At 43.4% G+C, this 13869-nt stretch overlaps 1 protein-coding gene across 8 annotated transcripts in view; it reads left to right on the forward strand.

Annotated features, from left to right (window-relative positions):
* Positions 1-1264: 1264 nt before the first annotated feature.
* RNF182 (ring finger protein 182) overlaps positions 1265-13869 on the forward strand; it is a 113657-nt gene continuing 101052 nt past the window's right edge. The window contains exon 1 of one of the 8 annotated variants that reach the window (XM_070584108.1): positions 1265-1644. The gene's annotated coding sequence lies outside the window, so the exon portion shown is untranslated. Of the gene's footprint in view, positions 1645-1870; positions 2153-3256; positions 4582-13869 lie in introns of those variants that run through there. The other 7 variants (XR_011529615.1, XR_011529617.1, XM_070584105.1 and 4 more) reach the window with 7 other exon arrangements.

Raw genomic sequence — 13869 nt, forward strand, 5'->3', positions numbered from 1 at the left:
CCGCTGCAGGCGGCCCAGTGTTTCATCAGCTCGAATCCTGGGCGCAGACATGGCACTGCTCATCAAACCATGCTGAGGCAGCATCCCACATGCCACAAGTAGAAGGACCCACAACAAAGAATATACATCTATGTACTGGGGAGGCTTTGGGGAGAAAAAGGGGAAAAAAAAGAGAAAAATTACTAACACATGTTCATTGAAAAAAATAATCAAACAAAACAAACAATATGGAATTGTGTATAGTGGCAAGTAACAGTCCTTTCAATTCTTACCCTTGTTTCAGAGATAACCACCATTGGTAACCAGTTAACAATTAGCTATGTATTCTTCCAGACCTTTATCTATATGTCTATGTCTATGTTTCTATCTAGAATTTTTTTTGTACAGAAATGGGGTCACCCTATACATATTATTATGCAGCTGCTCTTTTTTATTTAATAAGAAATCAATACTTTTCTATGTATTTTATTCTTTTTAATGGCTGCATAGTATTATATGGTATGAATGTGCCAAATTTTTTAGCCACATCACTAATGATGGACATACAAGTTACTTTAAATTTTGCAATACATATCCTTGTACATTTATCACTGCAAAAGTGTGCTTCTGCATGACAGATTTCTAAGAATTGAGGTCGCTGGGTGAAAGTATGTACATTTTAAATTTTGACAAATACTCCCAAACTGCTTAACAGCCTGTAGGAAAGACCTTGTCTCTTGACGTTGTCTGGAAGTACTAATGTTCCCATTACAGGAAAGTGGCCAACCTTTCTGAGGAGCAAGATGTTTTCATTCTCCACCATAAAATGGATCTTATATTTTCATTCATTAATATGTGTGGCTTCAACTGGTAATAACATTGTTCTGCTTTATGGCTTCTCAGATAGGTAGAAAACATCAGCTACCCTGGGGTTTTATTTTAAGTTATTCACATTCCTTTGGTGACTCACAAACGCCAGAAAATAAATGCCATGCTTCCCAGGGTCGAAGTGAAGATACTGTAGGTTTTGGAGTCAGTAACTGATCTTTCAAGAAGATAGAATATGGGGTGATGACTCACTCACCCCATGGTAGCTGCCCTCCACCTCTGTCCTTTAGAGGAAGCATTACTGCGGGTCTGCCTCCCTCGTCAAGAATTACCCTAAGAGAGGATGCCTAGCACATGCCAAGGTTAGCCTTGCCCTTCTCTTCTTCGGAACGCCATGGCTGGCAGTCCATGGCTAGTCCTTGGCACAGAGTAAGCCACCGCTCCCGGTCGATGCTTAGCAGTCACAGGGAGTAGCTGAGCAGTGGCAGCAGCTGCAATTCACACAGCAGCCTGAAAGTTGTCTTAGCCTGCGAGGTTAAAAGTGTATCCTGTGTTTACAGTAAAAAAATAAAGCCTGCTTTCCCCTCTCTCCTACTGGAGCCCTCAACAGGACTGATACACGATTTGGGTGGCGTGAGACCAGCTCAGCTGAGGCGAAGCTTGGAAGAAGAGGGAGGAGGAGGAGAGGTACGGCGTCCCCGGGCAGCTCCGCGCATGCTGCGGGAGTGGCCACAGGAGCACCGAGTACCAGTTGCTCAACACTTTCTCAGTTTGCACTGCTCTTTCTTCTCTCTTCAGTGAATTTGCATTTTGAGGGTGCAGCTCCACCGAAGAAAGGTGCGATGGGGGTCTTCTGGAGGGCCAGTTTGGGACACCAAAGGGAGTGCCTACTAGGATGGAAATCAGAATTTGCCCTGGGCTTGCGCTTCTTTCCCCTTCTTGCTGGGGCGAGACAAACGACGTGGGGAGGGAGACAGAGGGGTGTGTTTGTGGTGGTGGCGGCTCCTTGGGGGTCCTGGTGCCCTCGGAGCACCCAGACTGCTCAGGAGAGGGGCGGGGCTTCGGGCGCCGGTGGCGGCAGGCCGGCGGCTCCCGGACTCCGGGTACCCGGGGGTCCCCATTGGGCCCGGGGCCCCTGGCGTTGCCATGGTGACGCAGGGTCGGCGGCTCGGCGCTGTGGAAACAAAGCCGCCCGCCCGCCCGCCGGCTCGCTCGGCGCCGGAGCTCCTCCTCCGCGGCCGCCTCCCTCCCTCGCTCCCGCCCTCCCGGGCGCTGCCGCCGCCGCCCGAGCGCCTCCGACCCCGCGCCCGCAGCCGCCGCCGCCGCCGCCGCCGCCGCGGGCCAGGTAAGTCGCCCGCTCCCGCGCCCGGGAGGGTCGGCGAGGCCCCCGGGGCTGGGGCCGCCCGCCGGGCCCGGCTGCACCCGCGGCTCCGAGGGGCGCGGCCCCGACGCCGCCGCGGCCTCCCCTGCGCCCGGGAGCCGCCCGCTCGCCGCCCGGCACCCTCGGACGGTGCCCGGAGGCCCGGGCACGGCGGCCGCCAACTTCGCGGCCAGAGGCGGCGGCCGAGCGACCGAGCCTCCCCAGGCCCCCAGCCACCCCGGGCCGCCGTCCCGGGCCGCTCGACGGGCGGCGGGCGCGGGGCTCCCCGAGCGCGGCCCCCCGGGGGCTGGGGCTGCGATTTTGCAGGGGAGGTGGGGGGACCTGCCTACATCATCTGTCCTCCTCTCTTTATTTATTTTTGGGCGTGTTATGGAGGCTTTTAGACAAAAGAAGATATGGAAGTATTTACCTCTGGACTTTCGTGTTTCATAGTTGATTCTCTTGGAGGACGGGATGGGAGGGGTAGTAAGGGGAACGAACGAGACGTTTTTTCACAATCTCTGAAAAGTGAGCCCAGTCGTTTCTGCCTGTGGGTGAAGCCTTTGGGGGTGCTTCTGAAGTTCGTTTGGATTTTGAACGTAACGACCTTTATCTTTGAAACGTGTAGTTGCACCTGTAGCTAGATGGGAAGGGTAGACCGGGTTTCTCATCTAGCAATATCAGACCAATACTTTGTAGACGAGATACTCAGGAACGATATCATTGCTATTGTTTCTGGAAGTATTGTGTTCATGCTTTAAGGAACTGGAAAATGCCTTGCGTTTTTCTGTGAAAGGAAGCAAGTTGAAGCACCTCTTAAGGCAGGTAGCCGGGCGGTTTTTGCATCCGTGTTTCTGAGCACGATGAGAGGGTTACGATGCGATGCGGTTGCCAAGGGCACACGGGTGCTGGATGGGGACTTGCTCAACTTATGGGTACCTCCCTCCTTTCTAAACAGCCCCAAGCCTTGCCATCATTTCAGGATATTTAGTTTGTTGCAGACAAGAAAAATGAATTAAAAATATGATTGTGAAGACTGTTTTTTGGTTATTTGGATATCATGTGTAATAATGTGAAAGAAAACTATTTTCAGAAATAGAGTTGATCAATTCAGAAGGAAGTATATTTAATATTATTTATTTTAACTGGGGAGAGATGTCACATCAATAACTGGAAAATGATTCAACTTATTAAATTGTATACCCTACTTAGTAAAATAATTTATAAGTTGGAAGAGGTCAGTGAGAGAACATTATATGGAAGGCAAGAAATTATACTTTTGCTAAACACTAGTTAAGGAAGAGAAACCAATGGCACTGATCATTTTGAATTGCAGTTAAGTTGACTAGAGGTATGGATATTAAAACTACTTGCCGTGTCAGATGTAAAGTGATTCTCTAATATTCCTCTCCCCTCATTTGGGATTTCACCACCTGTTAGCCTGCTGATTGCTGGGTTTCTAAGTCTGTTCATATTTGCTAGCAATTTTAAGTAATGTCACTTCATTAGAAGATTGTATTGGAAACTAAAGGATTAAGTTGCAGCAAGAATTTGAAGGTTACTTCACAATTGGGTTTGTTTTTAAACCAAATTTTACCTGCAGAGTGATTCACGACGCTCTGCTCAGTAGTCTTTGATGATGGTAATGAAATGGCACTTTGATTAAAATGAAGGCTGTAGATCTGTTTTGAGAAGGCAACCTGGAGAGAAAATAAGTATTTTCTCATTTAAGCATGAAAGGCAATCACGATGTTGAAGCCTAGACATATTATATAGACACAGGGTAGTTTCATATTTTGTACTAAAAATAATTATTTTTGTGTTCTTTCTGAGGTACCAAGAAAGAGCTTTATTCAGATCTTTGTTAGCAAGTCCAACATTCAAGTGCAAGGACTCTGGACCTGCTTCGCAGCCAGACGGAACCCTCACTATGGGTTCTAGCCTAAACATTTCCACTGTGGCCCTGAGTTTGTGTTCTGAAGAATGGAGATCTCCAGCGTTAATTCAGTACAATAAGGACTCATGTTTTGCCTTTGCTGTTGGCTCGCAGAGGGCACAAGATTCAATATAGTTTGGCATCTTTAAAGCTGTATCACTTTCTGCCAAGAAAAAAGTCAGTAAACATCAGAAACAAACAGTCATGTATTGCAAGCCCCACTTTGTTGGAGTGGTTTATTTACACCAGCTCTGAAGCATGAAATGAAGCTTTTGTCAGTGCAGTGAAAAACAGTAATTTGGCGTGTTCGTGTAAGTTACTAGTGTTCTGAAGTATGTGCAGAACCACATAGTGAAAGAAAAAAATACGGTGATCTCCGCAGTTTCTCCTTCGGAAACGCAAATGGGAAGTGGGCTTTCTGTCCGCGGTGGAGATTAGCCACCTGGCGCGAGTGAGGAACAGCACACTGCATCCTCAGGTGTGAAATACTTCTTGTCACTCTCGCTGATGCACAGCAGTCTGGGTCTTCTGCATTTCTAGGCTTCAGAGTCTTAATTTTAGGAAGAAAAACTGGTCCTAATTTTTGGTATAAGTTGTAAAATATGATCTGATAATTGTAACCACAGCCATTGTGCTACCTGAAAAATTCTGTAACTTATGAAGCATGTCCAAAGGTGAAACCAGCCAAGAAATGTTCTTGTTTAAATTCGGATTAACATCGTGCTTTTGCCGTTGAAAGTCACTTGTTAATGACCACTTGAACCTGCCCGGGCAGTATAAGGCCACGGAAGCCTTTACTGGCTGTTTGCGGGTCGACGTTCTTTTGTGGTTTCTGGTTGCGCTGTGATAACGTGAGGACGGGTTGATAATTTAGCATCTAGGACAATGTGTTATAGCATTTATAAAAGCACATTTGTGAAGGTTGATAGTTTTTTAATGATTTCTTCATGACCAAAACACTTAGGTTTGGATTTGTGGCTGGGAGAAGAATGTAGCCCTGGGACCTTGAGGAACAATGCTGTCAATATAAGGTATTGTTAGCTGACCTGCTGTGCATGGTGGGTATTGATTATAACTACCGTGCTGAGGAAAGGCAGAGGAGACACATGGCGGGGATGAGAGGAAGTGGTGTTTTGTGACATGGATTATTAATGCTGATTGATGGAGGTTGAAAGACTTGTGGGCATGTATTTCATTTTTTGTGCTCTCAATTAAAATAAGATGTCTTAAGCCATTTTGTAAACCACAAGTGGTTGGGGAAAATGTATACATTTATACTGTCTGGCACATAATTGGAGTATTATAAATATAGTTCAAGGTCAATGATTGATTTCCTTACATGCCAGTTATTTGTAGCAGTTATATAGTGTAGTTTTGGACATCAGTCAACAAATGTTTATTAAGTGTTTCCTTCTATATATTCCATATTGCTTGTTGAAAGTCATCTGAGCTCTTATGGTTGAGAAATTACTTGTTTCCAACTATTATGATTATTTCTTTTATTTTATGTATAACTTATTATGTATGATACCCAAGTATTCTCCTTTGGCCTAGTTTTTAGCCTTCCTTTTCTTTTTTCTTTTTTTGCTGAGGAAGATTCACTCTGAGTTAACATCTGTGCCAGTCTTCTTCTATTTTGTGTGTGGGTTGCCACCACAATGTGGCTGCAGATGAATGGTGTAGGTCCATACCCGGAACTGAACCCAGGCTGCTGAAGCAGAGCACACTGACCTTAACCACTAGACCGTGGGGCCAGCCCTTTAATCTTCCTTTTATTATGGGGAAAAGTTACCAGTTAATTCCTTAATGCTTTTTAATTTTATATCCTCAGAGCTTTAAAAAAAATACAATTTGGTTAATTTGTTACTCAACCAGAAGAATATTAGAAACCTAGTTTATAATGGTTTACATTTTAAAAAACCCCACAACACCTGTTGCAATCCTTTATTTCACATTTTGGACATTTACAGAGATTGTATGGTAGATTAGAGCTAGCCCTGGTGGTCTTGTGGTTAAGGTTCGGCGCTGTCACCGCCATGACCTGGGTTCACTTCCTGGTCAGGGAACCACACCTCTGGTCTGTTGGTTGTCATACTGTGGCGGCTGCGTGTTGCTGTGACGCTGAAAGCTCTGCCACCGATATTTCAAATACGAGCAGGATCACCCAGGGTGGACAGGTTTCAGTGGAGCTTCTAGACTAAGACAGACTAGGAAGAAGGGCCTGGCCACCCACTTGCAGAAAATTGGCCATAAAACCCTGAGGATAGCAGTGGAGCATTGTCTGATACAGCGCCGGAAGATGAGAGGACGGCGCAAAATGACCAGGCAGGGTTCCTTTCTGCGGTACACGGGGTCCCAGGAGTTGGAATCAACTTGATGATGCTAACAATTGGTGGATAGGAAAATTTGGGATCCTGTTAGGTGATCGATTGCTCATTTCCTGAATGTCTTGAACTAGATCTCTCCTTCTTACCTTATAACCAGTTGAAGTGAAAGCCAAAGGCCCAGGAGGCAGAGGCTTCCGTGAGTAAAGATGTTAAAAAGAGAGTTTAATATCTGCTGAGATGCTTGCAGGGCTTGGTGGGTAAGGGAGGGGAGGAAAAAAGACTCTGATGGCACTAGTAATCTCTCTGACACCTTATGGTTCGAACTCCTGAAGCAGTTACCCAAGGGCTGTTTCTGGGGTTTCCAGGGGCTGGCCACTCCTCCAACAGAGTTGCTGGTCCTGGGCTCTTACTCTCACTTTTTCTCCTAACTAAAACGTGACTGCTTCGAATTGTGGCACAAGGGCGCTTTGAATATTATAAATTACAAGTTAGGGTGCAAGAGTAAAGGTTTTCCATGTGGGTATATTATGTAATCTAATTGGTCAGGTAGACCAGTCAGGCAGTCAAGACAGTAATGGAACTATGTGTTTGTCTAACGTATTTGATGTATTTAAATGAGAAATTGTGTTTCTGAGTATCAGCCCATTAAGAACTGTCTTCTCTCTCTTGTAACCATAGTCATCCAAGCGAGATGGTATTTTACACAATTTGATCACTGTGTGTTGTGTTGGGCATAGTTATATGGAAGAGCAGATGCTTTCTCAAACTCTTGCATTGTCCATCTGCAAGGAAGGTTTCTGTCTGTCTGATCTGACATTTCCTCTTGTTACACATGGTTTCCTCGGACCCTGTTCAGTTTGATTGCGGTTCCATCTTTTTCCCATCAATCAGTCAAACCCTCACTAGTGCTTCCTATGGGCCAGGCACTGTTCTAAGCACTTCACAAGTATTAATTTTTTTTTTTTTTGAGGAAGATTAGCCCTGAGCTAAGTCTGCCAGTCCTCCTCTTTTTGCTGAGGAAGACTGACCCTGAGCTCGCATCTATGCCCATCTTCCTCTACTTTATATGTGGGACGCCTACCACAGCGTAGCTTTTGCCAAGTGGTGCCATGTCCTCACCTGGGATCCGAACTGGCGAACCCCAGGCCACCGAGAAGCGGAACGTGCAAACTTAAACACTGCACCATTGGGCCGGCCCCACAAATATTAATTCTTATTTAATCCTCACAAGAACCCTATGAGGTAGGTACTATCATGATCCCCAATTTGAGAAGGAGGAAGCTGATCTCTCTCTGTCGTATTAACCTAAAGGTACACAAAATATACCAGAATCCTAGCTTCTTTAGTCAAGGAATGCAGCAAGCTTTATTTTTCAGCTCACTGATGAGCGTAAGTGTAGATGTAATGGCACTCATTGTTGTGGCGCCTGGGTTTTTTCCCCCCTCATTTTAATAAAAAACAAAACCTAAAGTCATAAAACAGGAAGCGTTTCTTCATAGCACATTGTGACGTGGATCAGGCTTCTTTTCTGTGCGTAGAAACGGGATAGATTAATTTCCAAAAAAGGTGCTTTCGGATGGTATTCTTTCACTTATTATTTGTATTCAGTAGTAGAAGATTACATCTTTTCTATGGTATTAGCTTGCTGTAGATGTGTAAATATATCTTTTGAATGTTTGTCTATTTTGCGTTGCCTTATGTGAGCTGTCATCAATCTGGGCTCTCCTGTGCTTGCCTTAGCCACCTCCAGCCTGTCCTAAGGCTAAGTGATCCTCCTTTCTCACTCTCTTCCCAGAGAACTCTGGGGTATCTTTTTTTTTAAAACAACTTACCATGTCATATTGAAAAATGCGTATATCTCTCTTTTGTGCTAGACAGTAAGCTTCTCAAGAGCAAGAGCTGTGTCTTAACTGATTTCCAAAGATAAGGGAGGTACAAGTATGCTTTTCTTAATTGAACACTTAAGAGATTTTTTATGTGATATAAAATTATTATGTTTTAGTCTAGTTCCAAAGTCAGTATTGAGGACCTTAAAAAAGTCAATGTTAGGGCCTTTGGAAACTGACCCAGATTTCTTGTAGTATTATTTCAGTTATCTAAGTTTTAGAATGTATCATTAGGGGACTGTAAAATTAATTTGAGCTTTTAGTTATTTGAAATACATTAGAAGTCAAATATCATAATTCTGTTTCAATTTACTTGGATTTCTGATATTCATATCTTAACAAGTTAGATATAAAAAGCCTAAAAAATACTAGCCAGCTTAATTTTATCCTAACGGTTATGAATAAGCTTTTGATTATTCTAGTCAAAGAGAGCAAAAAATGGGTCTTCGAAAATCGTTTACATTTATCTTTGTAATAATTTTGGTATTTTACCTCCTGTCACCCCTCCCTCACCCTATTATAAACACGTGTTCTCATTGTCTCCATAGAAGGGTGATTAAGCATTTTAATCGCAGGGTACCTTTCTTATTTAAGCTATGGACGGTAAGATTCAACAAGAGACAGATGTGCATAAAAGCAAGTAATGAAGCATAGTTCGGTAGGTTCTCTTAATAAATATTGTCATAGCTACCATTTATTGAGCACTTACTTGGTACCAGGTACTCTGTTAAGGATGCTACACAAGCTCTCTCTTTTGATTGTCACAATAACTCTGGTTTCTTCTTCTATAAAATGCTAATAAATAGCTTATCCCAGATCACACAGAGTTCGTAAATTTACAAACATGATTGTGTGGATAAATCCCAGTCTGAAGCTGACTATGATCGCTTTGCTAATTACCAGCAGACAAAGAATGCCTCCTGCTGCAGGGAGATGCTTTTCGGTTGTGCATGCCTGGAGGGGCGGATTCGGAATATTAGGTTTGGTCAGTTTAGAGGGGGAAGGTGGTTCTCAGGAGAAAACCATGAAGACTATATCCCTGTTTATGCTGATTGCTGCAGACTCCAGGGCGGGTTTTGGGGTAGAAGGATGGTGGAGAACTCTTTCTCTCAATCTGTTTTTAGAATTAAAAAAAAAATTAAATGAATTATCTTCTCTCTCTTGAATTTATTTTGTTTTGTTCTACGCTGTGCCCTGGATTGGCAATTAACACAGAAAAGGGCCATTGAGATGATAGAGGATGAAAAGACATGAAGTGAGAAGTAACTCAATAAAGGTCATATACCTCAGGCTGGACTTCTCTGAGGGTCAGAGCAACATGTCGTTTGTTCCACCGGGAGAGTTCCTTGTCTTAGGATGCTGGAGGCCTGGGGTACAGGGTCAGGATGAAGTTAGAAGCCTGAAAACTGTTCTCATTTGCGTCATTCACCTGTACGTCCTGGGTTTTTCCTGGAATTCCTAGTGCAAACCTTTTCTTGAGAGCTACTGGGAAAAAAGAGGAACAAGAGACTGTTAGTTCCAATCTTAGCATATAAAAGCTCAATTTTATGAACAGCTAGTTATTTTTGTCAGTGCGTGCTTTTTTTCCTGTTCAAGGGCAGTATGACAGTCAGTAAAGCATAGTGGTTAAGAGCGTGAATTTTGATGCCAGACAAGCCTGGATTTGAATCCTGGCTCTGAGACCGTCTAGTTGTATGACCTTGGGTCAGCTACTTAATCCCACTGTACCTTCGTTTCATTACCTGTAAAATAGGGAGAATAATATTTCCTCACTTGGATGTTGTGAGCATTAAACGAATTAATATTTCTAAAGTACTTAATTATTAGCTATTAAAGGTAAGATTTGTATATAGAAAGGACAACTATTTGATTTTTTTACAGGTAGAAATAAGAGTCTAGTTTTCAATTCAACTTATCTTGCTGTTCTGCTTATAAATCTGGGCAATCACCTTCACTTTTCTTTAATTCAAATTGAACAGATTGAATTCCTTAAACTGTCAGTCTCATTTATGAATCTCATTTATAATAAAAATATTATAACATATTAAATTTAAACTCAAATATTTTCAATAGCATCTATAAATTTAATATATTTGATTTTCTATTTAAACAAATCAGATGCTTGTTGGGCAAATTTATGACCCAAATAAGTACAATCTTTCCAAATGCTTAGCTGCAGTTCCTTTGACTGTTCCATCACTTACAAAATGAGTATTTTATAGATGTAGCCAAATCCTCGTAAGCATTTCAATCTAAATAAATCACATGTCTAAATCTATCACACATTTTAATATAAAATCACAAGGCTAATCTCTCAGTTTATGTCAGATTCTTTTAAACATTGAAAACATAACGATCATGCCCAAACTGTCCCACTGAATATAAACATGCTTCTGAACTTTTCTGAAAAGTCTTAACGTGAGTCTCATTTTCTTCATCATCTTTCTGTTTAGTTGTAAACCTTCTCTAGATGGGAAAGTCGAGTACCCACTAGAAGGACGTTTCTTATCTCAGGTGAGCTGGAGGTACCGTTCCAGGTGACCTTTAGTTACCATACCGTTGCATATTGATTTCAAGTAACTGCAGGACCGTTTTCATTAAAATATGGTTCCCTATTGATCACGGATGTAAGGCTTGGATTCTGCACCTGGGCCGCATGCACCCTGGGGAATTCTTCCTGTGATGTCGATGGACGGGCTTGGCCCTCTCTTATAGTCACCATGACAACAGGTGCTTCCAGACCACGCTTTTCCAATACTATTGGTGTTTTAATCCTTAAAACAGTGCTATCCGAGATGTAATTTTAAGTTTCAGATACCATACTAAAAAGTAAAAGTAATTTTAATAGTAGATTTTATTTATCCCAGTATATCCAAAATATCATGGTAATTTCAACATGTAATCAATATAAAAGTTATGAATGAGATATTTGGCATTCTTTTTTTCTTTGGCATGAAGTCTTTGAAATCTGGTATGTCTTTTACACTTATAGAACACCTCAATTTGGATGCTAAATTTTCGGCAGTTAAAATGAAATGTGGTCCTGCCAAAATAGCAAAGTTGTATTTGATGGAAAAATATTTTATATCGCTTCAGTTTCTAAATTTCAATTAATTAAAATTAATTGAAAATTGAAAATTAAAATTAAAATTTCAGTTCCTTTGTTGCGCTAACCACATTTCGGGTGCTCAGTAGCCAGTGTGGCCGGTGGCTCCATGGTGAATAGTGCAGCCCTAGACTCTGGGTTCAGATTTACGCCTCCCCGAGTTCTTTGATCAGCTTTGGGCTGTGCCCACTACTGGTTCAGGTGTCTTCTTTCACTCTGTTGTGTTCTTCTTTTCTCTAGATAACAGTAATTTTAATGACATCCGATTGGTGTGAAAGGCATTTTAATGTCATTTCATCAAATCCAAATATTCCATTCTTTTGTCTCTTTTCCTGAGTGGTTTCTCAGACAGTTTTTTTTGTTTGTTCCCAACAGTAGGAATAGTTGCAAAGGAGGTACAGTGGGGTAAGCTTATGCCGTCTCTGTTTCAACATAAGTGGTTTACCATTTAGAGAGGAGTGTTAAGATGTTAAAGGTAAGCTGTGTGTGAGCTCAGGTGCTCGCTGGCCACCCTCCTCGTTTTCCCGTCTGCTCACTGTCTTACTGTCATAGACAACCATTTCTTCTCTTCTCTTCTCTGCTCAAACCTGCACCCCTCCTCCCTCCTTACCCTCTGCAGCTGATCTTGCTTCTAGAGAACTTCCACAGCCTTCCACCCCTGCACCTCGGGCCTCACCTGCTTCTGACCCCATGTCTACTAGCATCTCCTGCGGAGGCTGAGGGGCCGAGCTCCTCCATAAAGCCGCCTCCTGCCCTTGTGCATGTGTACCCTCCCGTCATGCCCACTCACAGATGATGTCTTTCTCTATCATCAATTTTCCCCACTATCGGATCACTTCCATCAGTTTATATAATGTAATATTACAAGCTATAATGTTGCTCCTCTTAAAAACAAACAAAAACACAGCATAATGCTTTCTTAGCCCCTGCGTTTCTCTTCAGCTTCTGCACTGTTTCTCTGCTCTCCTTTGTAGCAAAACTTCCTGAAAGAGTTGTCTACAGCCCTCTTCCCTCCTTCTCTCCTCCCGTTCTTGAACCTGTCCCGGTTAGGTGTTCACACCCGCTGTTCTGCTGAAAGTGCTGAAAGCACCTTGCCAAATCCAGGATCATTTCCTGATCTTCATCTCACCCAGCCCATCAGGAACGTCTGATAGTCGATCAACCCCTTCTGCTTAAAAGACGTTCTGCTCTTGGTGTATATATTAGCTGTTGCTTAGTAATGCTGCGTTACAAATCACCCTAAAACGCAGTAACTCACAGTTACTCTCTGTTCCTGGGTCTCATAGGTTGGCTGTATTTCAGCTGATCTAAGATGGGCTGAGTTGGGTAGCCCTGCTCCAGGCTGTGCGTTGGGTTCAGATCTGCTCCTTGTGTGTTTTTTTCTGGGACTTATACCGAAAGGACTACCCAGGGTACGCTCTGGTCATGGCAGATTATTGGGGTCCAAGAGTGAGGTCAAGCCACTAAGCACACTGGCCTTTACTTTCATCTGGCCGACTGACATTCCCATTGGCCAAAGAAATTCTCAGAGCCAGACCTGACATCACTGGGACAGGGAAGCATACTCCATGCACAACTGGGAAGGGAAGGGGAGTGAATGTTTGTTGAACAATAATCGATCGCATCACATGTGGCCTCCAGGACACCTTTCTTTCTTGGTTCTCTGACCGTCTCACTGGCTTTCCTGCTCACTGTCTTTTGATTGTTTCTACAGATCTCTCCAAACATTGCAGTGCCTCAGAGTCCCGTCTTTGGATTCTTTCTTTCTTTGTCTACCCCTGTTTCCTAGGTATCTCATCTTGTCTCGTGGCTTTAATATCATCCTACCTGCTGGTGACTCTCAGATTCATAACTCCAATCAAAAATTCTTCCCTTGGGGCCGGCTCCGTGGCCGAGTGGTTAAGTTCATGTGCTCCGCTGCGGCAGCCCAGAGTTCGGATCCTGGGCGCGGACATGGCACCGCTTGTCAGGCCATGTTGAGGCGGCGTCCCACATCCCACAACTAGAAGCGCCTGCAACTAGGATATACAACTGTGTACAGGGGGGGTTTTGGGAGATAAAGCAGAAAAAAAAAAAACCAGATTGGCAACAGTTGTTAGCCCAGGTGCCAATCTTAAAAAAAAAAAATTCTTCCCTTGATTCCACACTCGTATATCCTCTTGACATTTCCACTTGGACGTCTAAATAGGCATCTCAACCTCAACGTGTGCAAAAGTGAACTCCTGATTCCCTGTGCAGAACCCTCCCATCCTGCTCCTCTCACGACTTTTCCCAATTTAATAAACGGCATCTTTATTCTTTCAGTTGCCTTGGCCATAACTTTGGAGTCATCCTTCTCTTCTCCCTTTTCCCCTTCATACTTTAAATCGAGTCCATTAGCAAATGTGTGGACTCTGCATTCAAATTCGACCGTTTCTTAGTACCTCCACCACTACCGCCCTAGTACA

The sequence above is a fragment of the Equus przewalskii genome, chromosome 19 (genome assembly GCF_037783145.1).
Source record: "Equus przewalskii isolate Varuska chromosome 19, EquPr2, whole genome shotgun sequence".
Lineage (NCBI taxonomy): Eukaryota > Metazoa > Chordata > Mammalia > Perissodactyla > Equidae > Equus > Equus przewalskii.